This window comes from Gymnogyps californianus, chromosome 8 (genome assembly GCF_018139145.2).
Source record: "Gymnogyps californianus isolate 813 chromosome 8, ASM1813914v2, whole genome shotgun sequence".
Lineage (NCBI taxonomy): Eukaryota > Metazoa > Chordata > Aves > Accipitriformes > Cathartidae > Gymnogyps > Gymnogyps californianus.
This window is the reverse complement of record NC_059478.1, coordinates 21,189,960-21,201,043: the sequence shown is the minus strand read 5'-3', so window position 1 is coordinate 21,201,043 and position 11,084 is coordinate 21,189,960. Positions and strand designations below refer to the sequence as shown.

General features: G+C 38.6%; 1 pseudogene; it reads left to right on the top strand.

The window, feature by feature from the left end:
* Positions 1–9,713: 9,713 nt before the first annotated feature.
* On the top strand, positions 9,714–9,832 carry LOC127019420 (uncharacterized; annotated as a pseudogene).
* The last annotated feature ends 1,252 nt before the right edge of the window (positions 9,833–11,084 follow it).

The window sequence follows — 11,084 nt, the reverse complement described above, 5'->3', positions numbered from 1 at the left end:
TAATACATCATAACAAATTGGATTTTGCAAAGAGGCAACAACAGAAATTATATTTGCTTGTGGCATAAGATAGAAGCTGTTGTAATACGGGAGGGAGGGGGTGAGCAACGGACAAAGAAACCTTATGAATTAAAACCACTTACAGAAAACAGCAGTTGCCTTCTATTTTCTCAAGGTTTCTTCTTCTTTAGCATAAAGACCAATTGCAAAAGCAAAATGAAAGAAAAAAGGAAATATTAAAACAAATTAAATAGCTTTACAATTAGCAAAGGCTTTACAAAATTGTATAGTGTGTCTGTTGTTGTAGCAGGAAGATTTTCTTCTGGCTTTAGAGGTTAAAAATAACTGTCTTACAAATGAAAGCTTTTTGTTTGAACAAAAATTGTTAGAGACACCATCAGGTGAAAAATCCTGCATTATATAGGACAAATATCTTTAGCAGATCTCCTGGCTGGAATAAGGAACTTCTATTTTCCTTTGATGAGTAAAAGCCCTTCCCCCATATACCAAACTCTGTGATGGTTTTCCAAGTCTCTCTAAGTCTAGCAGATTCAGTGGCTGATTATCCTCCTCCATGCATCTGATTGCCAGAGTTACTGAAGATAAGGGGCAACCCAGAATATCCTTCAAGTAGCTGACTAGAGCCAAAAACATATCCCCAGTGTGCATGGGACTTCAAGACAGCAACCAGATCAGTTGTCTGCTCCAGATCCCTCAAAAAAAGGCAAAATATGCATTTGGCAGAACATCAGCAAACAGTCTTTTGGTTTATAAAAGAATTTAGATGAAACAGAGGAATGTTTCCAGTGGAACACTGAAACCACTCTAATGTTTTAACTCTGAGATTGTTTGCCTTCAAGATATCCTTCAAAATTTCAATTGTGTTTTTCCCACGCAATTTCTGTTAGCTTCAATTAGTTTCAATTCTATGGCAGGTGCTCCACTTCATTTAAAAAAGAAAGGAAGGGGAGGATCAGCTTTGCTGGGACTAGGAAGAATATCTTTGCCCTTTGAAAAATATAGTATTTTTGGCTCAATGTTTAGAAAACAAATTTTTGTGGGTAAAATCTGAACATTTAATATGGAATTAGAACTGCATTGTTCAGAAGCCCTGTCTTACCCTTCCCCCCTGCACCTCGCATCTCCCATGATGATGCGCCAAAAGTTCTTGATTCAAACTTCAATAACCTAACAACATACTGGTATGCAACAAAAATAAAAGGAAAGGTCAGGAAATAAATAAGTGGAAACACAATAAGCAAAAGCACAAAACCTAAGAACAGTAAACAGTGGCATCTTTATGAAATCCCAAGGTTTTTTGCACCCAGACTTTATAGTGATAGATATTCCCTGGAATGTTTCACTTAGGTTGAGGATAGTAGCAGTGACATAGGTGGTGACTGTACATGTTGCGGCTATAAGTGATCTAGATATAAGGGGTATCAGCAATAAAGTGATACAAGGTGTGAGTTTAGACAGTGAACATTTCAAAATACTCATGTTAGAACTATGTAGCACATCTTTATAGATAAGGGATTCATTCTTATCTCCTCTAAAACTGTATCCTACTAACTTTTACCTTAATGATGGATGATAGCTCCAGGACCATTGCAAGGCCTCACAACATGGAAGCATTATAATACCAGTTATGTGGAGAGTAGAAATTAGCAGCAAGACGACACTTTCTAGACTGATCTTAAAATAACCAGGTACTTTCCCTCCTATAATTAAGCCAAGAACTTCCTTCTCAATTAGACTGGCAGAAATTCCTTCTCAGTGAGACTGGAAGGTGGATATATAGTTATTTCCACTAGCATTAGTGTATGTCACAGGGGTAGAAACGAATTAAGAATTGGGAAACAGGAGAGCCTTATGCGAACAGGCAAGTTTGGCTGCCAATTATTTTGGTTGCACTGGCAGACTGCTATCAGAGATGCAACTACAGCCAAAGTTGAGAAAAGTAGTATCTTTGTAGCACATACTGTGTTCATCTACTCTTCATATTAGGGTAAGACGTTTGGTTGCTTACAGAATTATTATCATGTTAGTGACCATTTTCAAGAAGTGCCCTTCAGCTACTGCTTTTCCCATGCTAACACTGCTGAAACAAACCCATTTGGATTTCACTGTGAGTAAAATGAATATCATTTGAGAGTGATTAAAGAAGAGACTCTAAGCACATTTCTGTAGTTTAGTGTCTTCCTGTCACTAGTCTTTGTTGCAGTAAAACTGCATTTTCTATAATAATCTTTGGCTTGCACATTTATTTTAATACTAATTATGTGACTGTATTGTTACACAGATAATTGTGGGAGCTGTCAATTAAATTCTCATTTATGTTCAGGCATGAGTCTTGTTCTTAGTTCCTTATGCACATGCATAAAAGTCTGCCTCTTGTAAACTGCAGTTTGCTTGATATATGCAGTTTTTATAGTTTATCAGATTTTATTATGCTGAAGACTTCCATTCTCTTCATTTTTTTCTACAATGCAGTACTGCATAAGAATGTAGTCTATATTCAGTTTTTTCAGACCATATTTTAAACTTCATTTTTTAAACTTAAAAAAATAGTAATGAAAAACTCCCAATGGATTATGTCCAAAGATCATAATCAGGTCTGCATCTGGGTGAGATTTTTTTTTAAATCATTTTTCCCTTCTGTCGAAGTTAGAGAGCATATTTCATGGCACTATTCCTTCTTAACAATAAGAAATTCACTTCTAAGAGTAGGGCAAGCAGAATACTTGCACGTTAACAGGTAGTGCTGTCCACTTCGTAATAAGGAATTTCTCACAGAAAGAAATGTGCTGAGGTTGATCTAGCTTTTTATTATTTTCATGCTAATCAATGTGCAAAAAATATAGGATCATAGGTAATGATACCAGGTAAAACAATATTTGTTAGGTTTTTAACATTCCTTTGTGTTATATGTTAACCCAAACAGTACAATACTATGTAGTTCAGAAAATAAAAGGATCAATCCTTTCTCTGTCCAAATTGAACAGGAAGTTGACTAGCAGCAATAGGTGGTGAAAAATAAATTGCATTTAGAAAATTCCATCAATCTAATAATTTAGGGTATAATTAACAATACAGGAAATTTGATGAGTTCTGTTTATGAGTTTTAGCTTACTGTGTCCTTCTAAATACAAGGAGGATCTGCCACTGAAATCAAAGGAATTTTTGCAGTTCACCTCAACAAATCCTAAGACTTGCACATCAGATTTTGTAACAATAATACACACACTGATCCGGAGTCGTGGATACATACGCTTTGCCTTAAAACTAAAGTCTGGAAAAGAAAGGGTATACTGCCTTGGCAGCCTAATTCACAGACTACGTTATCCTGCCCAGAGGTTAAGTGCCCTCAGACTGCAAAAAAAGCTTTAGCTATTTTCTCATAAAATGCAACATACAATACAGATATTTAATGGTCTCTGCAGCTGGTGAAGAGTTAGTCTCAGAGGGCTGGGAGGTTCAGTAACTTCCTTAACTTTTAAATACTTAATGGATCTCCCCAATGAAGCTAGAAATCTTGTAAGACCAGGCTTTTAAAAGATACCCAGTACTGTCTACTTCTATCCAGATGAGATGTACCAAGAGACCAGCTTATATAATTAGATCCATGGTTGATTCTCATTTTCTAAACTTACTAGATACTCTTGAAATTCTGCAATACCAGATGCTATTATTCAGACATTATTGATTATAGTAAAGATTTGTTTTGAAACAGACAACTCAGTAATGGCAAGGACTTGAGTCACACTTATCACCTTGTTACACTTAAAGATGACATCCACTGAAAAGCCTTCCCAAATCCCATGGGCTGCTCTGCCCAGAGCTGCTGAACAATAGCATACCTTCAGTCCTGGCATTTCATCACATCCATCACATCCTGCATCGTAACACTTCTGAATTCAGCCTGTATCTTTCCTAGCTTAAGAAAAACAGAAAAAATCCCAAGCTTAGGACATTCCTGACTGAAGTAATCAGTGCATCATTATAACAAGGACTATCATCATAGCCTAGCTATGAAGAATTCAAGCAGTGCAACGGTAGCGGGGCTGATGGGCCCAAGAGACTAAGGAACCATATTGCACACCAGGGAGTGCCAGAGCTGTGGGTGGATGGTTAAAGGACAGAAACCCCTTTGATTTCTGGTATAAGAGTTCGTGCCAGTGAGCAATATAAACTGAGACTGTTCTCTTCCTTCTTCAAATATGCCATGATTTCCCAGGCCTCACTGATAAGACCACCCTGCATATCCAGTTCAATTCAACTAGAGTCTAGGAGTAATCCACATATACTTTAAAAGGCTCAAAAGTGAGATGGACCAAATTTAACTATAAATGAATTAAAAGATTGCCAATATTCTAGACCCGAAACAACCTAGAGTAAAACTGGACCATGAAACTGAAACTGCTTAGAAATAGTGATGGAACTTTAATTGTAAATAGGTGGAAGATAGTCACCCTTATTGTAAAAATGCATTCAACAGTTTCTCAGAAGATGTCTTGGTATCTTTTGAAAGAGGAGACAAGAGTACATGGATTTCAGTCCTTCTCAAACTGTAATAATGAGAAGTTTTACTTCATTCATTTGTGGCATCCCACAAGAATCAATTCTCTCCAGTCATTTTCTATATTACTCTCAATCACCGAGGCGAATTTGTCAGATTATCTAGACTTATGTGTCAATAAAACAATTATGATATTCAGCTCTTCCTATGTTTTACCACATCTCCAGTACACAAAGTGCTTAGATAAGATCAGTTCATTTATAAAAACACCTGGCTGCATTTGAATCTAAAAAAGACAGAGTGCTGAGGGGCAGAGAAAGGCATTACAAAGAATATGAAGGAAGATGCATTCTTATTTGATTGAAGATGTTGGCCCCAAATTAGCCAGTTCAATACATAGCTTGAGGGTATTTGGATTCCTTGGTGCAGCTAAGTTACAGAGCACTATCCATAAGCAGCAGTTCCTATTATTACTGATTGCTACAAGGCTCCATCCCATCTTGGCAGATGAAGCCCAGCCTTTGGTTATTTACATGTGTCCCCTCTCAGCTGGATTACAGCCATGTAGTTCCTGGGCATGAAGCCATCACACCTTAGGAAACTCCAATTAGTACAACATGCTGTAATACATGAGCTGCCCTGAGCAAATCTATCCTCTCTTACAGTGACTTCTTATTGACTCTTAAATCAAGGGAAATGCTCAGTTACTACTTTTAAGATAAACAATAGCCTGGGCCCAAGATTTTTAGAAGACTAAATAAAATTCTGGGATCCACAACCTTAAAATACAGCTTTACCCTTTCAGTAACATAATGCTCAGAGAGTTACAACTTGTCTACCTAGAAGACAGTACATCCCCAACGATGGAAGACAGAAATGAATTCAGTGTGCATTTCTGCAATCTTACAACCTTTACAAAAGACATATTGTTATTAAAAAAAAAAAGGAGGGGAGGGGAGGGGAGGGGAGAGGCGAGGCGAGGCGAGGGGAGGCGAGGCGAGGCGAGGCGAAGCGAGGCGAGGAGAGGAGAGGATCAACACCAACAGTAATACTGTCAAAATCATAGCCTCCACTACGCATGCTTTCTTGCCCTTAGGGAGAATATTTTGAGAATAAAAAGAAAATGCAATAAGGAAATAAAATAATAAAAATTAAACAGATGTTGCCTAACAATCTACTGAAAGGCACTCACAAAAGATTAATGAGTGCAGCACAATGCCTGTATAGAACTGAGAGCATGGACTACCTGACTGTGTAGTCATGTTTCCAGTCATTTAGTTGTTTTTCTTCCTGAACATATCATATCTATGGGTTAAAAGGGATGTTATTCCTTTAATGAGCAAATTCCTCACAAAAGAGAAGGTGCCAGTGTAGTGACAAAAGCTTCATTACTATCTACTGAGTGTTCACTATCATCTTTCTGAGAAGAGCCCAGTTCCTGGTAGACAGATGTCTATCTCCAAACCGACACCACTGCTGAAAATCTCAGAACACAGGCCATGGGACACTGGCACCTTAGTTTTCTCTCCTTTGAAGATTTTCCCTCCTAGTGTGGTGAGCAAGTTAATGCTGGCACTGTAGCAGAGGCTGCCCCGTCGCTGCCCGTGCTGCCTGCACCACACCTGTTCCCGTGCCGAGCACAGGGCTGCAGTCTCCTGGGTTACCATCCGGCACCTTTCAAAAGCACTAAATTAACTCCAAAAGAAAGAGATTGCTACTGCAACTGCGATGTGTGAGGAAGCGATGCCAACTCTATGAATGATGAGTGGTCTGCTTGCCATGTTGAAATTGTTTGTCCTGTTGTGCATATCCATAAATTAAGCAGCTGTTATTTTTTTTTCCAATTAAACACAGCCCTTACAATGCATAATAGGTCATTCAGATGTATGTCTAATCTGTCTATCCTCACTAAACAAAAGACTAGATTCAGGCTTATAAACAAGGAGTCAGTTGTAGCACATTCATTTAAAAAAAAAAAAGTATGGAGTTGAGTTCTAAAAGGATTAACATCGGGGAAATCTCCAGACCAATAAAAGAAACAAGAACAAGTGTGCCCACACTCCAAACTTGATGGCAAAACTCCCTCCCAATCCTCTCTGCTATTTCAGAGGATAAGAAAAGCTTATGTATAATTAAAAATAACCATGTATTTGCACTTGCTAAACTGACCTCCAGACCACATAGCCTTTTTCAATAAAGGCTGTACAAGATGCTTTGTCAATTTGTCATCTTAGTATTCAGCTGGTATGCAGATTCCTGTAGACAGGTGAAGGTTGTGTCATAGGGCATTAATCAGATATCCTCCCCCTCACATACAAGAAAGCATGGCAATTGATCAGTGATCCTTAAATCTTTTCGAAGTCACTGAACAGCAAGAGTTCAACTTTTCCTAGAATCTGAGAAGCTGAACTTCATTACAAACAAACCACTCTCCTGCCACTGAAAGGCTGCATTAGGTAACTCAAAAGGAAATGCTGGAATTCCACATTGTGTGCAGAGTAGCCTGTCCTTTGAATGCATTTATTTCTTCACTCCACTCCCCTACTTCTGTGCCAATGAAAGAGCACATCTAACCTTTATAACTGAAAGTTGCCTACTGTAATAAACTTTTCTTATCCATATGAAATGTCATTTTCTGGGGGCTCTTATTCAATAATTTGTAATCAGTGATATCTTGGAGCAAAGAGCTCAACAGATAAGGATGAAAGCAACATGTGTCAACAAAAGTGACCCCTCCAAACTGGATCCTCCAGTCCAGCTGAGCTGGGCTCACTAAAGACTGCAAGTAGGAAATGAAGACACAGTTGAGGACAGAGTAGAAGATAGACTTGGGTTGCTAACTTCAGTCTCATCCTAGGGAGACAGTCACTTAAGAGCTTAAAAGCAGGTTAGCCTCAACTATACCTCTTTATCACACACTGCCACTTTTGGAGGGTGACACAACAGTTACAGGACAAGGAACATTTCCAATCCTCATCTCTCTTTTTGCAGTCAAGGTGAACTGACTGAACTTACCCAATATCTGTATTATTTAATATCCTGTTTGGCTTGGAAACCATTCATGCCATTGCTATGTAATGGCCAGCTCTCCAGGGCACTGCCTGCTCTCTTCTTTGCAGGTTTGGAGTGGGTAAGGGCTCATGAGACCACAGCAATTCAGGCAGGATACAGCCAAAGGCACAAGGGAGTCTGGGCAGGTCTCAGATTTCATGCATGATCTTGGTGTAGTAATTATGTAGGCACCTCTTACTTAATGGATGAATTCCCACCCATAGGATTTCACACCTCCCCAGGAGTATCTGGTTTATTAAAAATGCCAAAGAGTTCCCACAAACTGAAAAGGAACTGGAAAAAAATTCATTAACTAAAATTGAAAAGCCAGTTTGGTGATATTTTCACCCAAGTTTGCTATCGTTGCTGGTTTTACAGATGCAGACCTTTCAATCTGCCAGAAAACTTTGTCTCCTGATGGGAAGAAATGGGACTTTTTCTACAGAAAAAAAAGGAATGGAAAAAAAAAGAAAAACTAAGACATTTTCTTAAAGATATTTTACTGAAAATGTTGGCATCCCTAGTAGCTGGTGACAATTGTGTCTGGGAGAATAAATCAATGCTGGTAAAGCTGCAGACTGTTAGATGACATTTTCCTCAGGTGACAGTGTTCTACTATGTCTCTTGGCATTATTATTTTTTCATTGGCTTTGGGACAATAGAGAAAAGAGTGAAGAAAGGATTCTGATCAGAACAAATATAGGACAAAGGCAACTGAATTAAGACCTTCTACATGCATCTCTTCTTCCCCAAATCTTCATTGTCTGCTTAGACTGCAAGGATGTCAAATGGGGATAGCTTCCTGCTGAAGCTGCTTCAGGGCCCTGGTAGGTCTGGGCACCATACCAACAGCCACTTACTCTCGCCACTCATCCTCTCCCACTCTGATAATCACAGCAGCAGGTTGATTATTGGGTTGTAAAATACAAGGGATTTAGTGCTGACTGCAGCACTGAGTGCCTCCTCAAATTCCTCACTGCAGATCATTTTCATAAAATTTGTCAAGGGTCTTGTCTGAATTGTATTTTCACATAGTTAATCCTCTGTCTGTGCAGCAATCTGGCCCTGTGCTGCTTGCACTGCAAAACACGCCTGTGGCTGACCTCTGTGTACTCCCTGCACATTCATCAGGATGCAACTGGCCCAGCCACCCACTTAGCAGGTCCTGACAAATACTGCTACAGATACATGTGGACTGGCCACAAAGAAAAGTAAAGACAGTGAGGAAATGAAAAAAATCTAGAGTAGGTAATATGAGATTACTGCTGACAGACTTCCCCTAAGTACACCCTGCAATGTGTAGGAATAGTCCGTGGAAACGAATAAGAGATATCTCTGACTTCAGGCCCTGAGCTTTGGCAGGGTTCACAGAAAAGTTCACTGGGAGTCACGCTTAGCAGTTTATGATAAGGACGAGTTAATAAAATGGAGAATGAACTTAACCGATGCCCAATAGCAGTAGGTAGAGCAAGTTCTGACTAAGAGAAAATGGCGTATTAAAACACAAGTTATCTGCTTGACCTTAATACCAGAGAGAGAAACAGTTGGAATTTTCCCCATCCATTTTCTGGTCCAGCTTGTTCATTTAGTGTATTTCTGTTTTCCTTTCTTTCTTTTTAATTATGGATGGTGAAACTGTTGCCATCTTTGATCCCACTTGTGACCATAGTCAAGGTATTTATTCCCTGCAGCTAAGCATTTTTTTGTTGTTGTTCTTCCTCCAACGCCTCACTACTTACAGGGCTGAAAAGGACCACAAATAACTGCCTGGAAATAGGGACAGAACAAGGGAAAGATAGCACAGGAATGCATTGTGTTTTATCTTGACAGACAACAATACTCTTCTTAGGTCATGTTTCCATTCTGAAAATTAAGTACAGTGGAAAACAATGAAGGTATTTTGTAAAGGAAACAAAGATTATATTATTCAAGAAGGAAAGGAAGTGGTACAAAAATACCTCAGGAGGAGACAAGAAACAAAATGTCAGGTACTTCAGTATTTATTTTTGGAAGCGCCATCATTTTGTTTTTAAGTAATATCTAGTAACTCCTCTCTAACAAACAATGCTTTCTTCCATACTCGCCTTCAAGCACAGGCCATTTCCATTATGCATTCATTTCCCTAATGTGCTGGTTTAGGCTGGTTTATGGCCGTACCACCCTGAGAACGCCCAATCTTGTCTGATTTCAGAAGCTAAGCAGGGTCAGGTCCGGTTAGTACTTGGATGGGAGACCCTCTGGGAATACCGGGTGCTGTAGGCTTTTCCTGCCTGCCGATGGGAAGTAGTGAATGAATTCCTTGTTTTGCTTTGCTTGCACGCACGGCTTTTGCTTTACCTATTAAACTGTCTTTATCTCAACCCATGAGTTTCCTCACGTTTACTCTTCTGATTCTCTCCCCCATCCCACTGGGGGGAGTGAGTGAGTGGCTGTGTGGTGCTTAGTTACCAGCTGGGGTTAAACCATGACACCTAAGTATTTTTAACAGATAGTTTTCCTTGTAAGATGACTGATTTGTGAAAAAAAAAAGAAAAGAGAAGAGCTTGCTGTGCAACTGAACTGAGAAACAGGACTTTGTTCTCTCTCACTAATGGATCAACTGACAGTGAAAAATAGAGATGTCCTTTCGTCTGAAGGACAGCAGCTTAGTTAGCAGAATTCAATGGAGTTTTCAGGTGAATTCAATTAAAGTTAATTGAAGTCTGTTATTTAACAAAGAATATAAAAATCTATTAAGTTTCTTGGCTCAAAAGCTGTGAGAAATGTATAAATACAAACATGGTTCAAAAGGTAAGAGAAATGTGTAAATATAGACCTTTGAACACAGAATATTTTTGTTTCTGTAACAACATTAAGATGCCCGATGACCCAAATTCAACAGCAATGCAGCATATAGTCTTTTATACAGCAACATGGCCAGCTCTGGCTATTATTCCTAACACTTCTTTCTTTACATACATTTTAAATAGTCTCCATAAACTGCAAAGTAAAACTGGTTGTTGCAAGCTTTTGTCAAGTGGTATTGCAAAGGTACTTTGAAATCATTTCTTTCCTGTGTTCACGTCATTGTCTTGTGTTCATAGGAAATAGCTGCTGAAGAAGACACCTTCATACTCACATTTATTCCTTTTGCCTGATAGTAAAAAATGTTTCTTAGTAGACTTTTTTCACTGACAATTATTACTTTGTCACTAATGATCTACTTTACCATATTTCCAATATTTTGCTACATATTCACAAGCCCATTCTCATTTCTGAACTACAGGCTTATTACCATATAATTACTTCTGATAAAAATAAGATTATCATCACTTAAAATGAAGTGTATGTGAAGTAATTCTACTAACTTTAAGGGCTGACACTCCAAACTTAAAGCATAACTACAGTTAGGCTCCAGTACTTAGTTTTTAACTCTCAAGGTTGTTACTAAGCATCTGAGAAGTGCACAGAGGAGAAAAAAAAAGAAAAAAAAAAAGATATCCATTTCTCATTTTCTTAAATTCAGAGTGTTTTG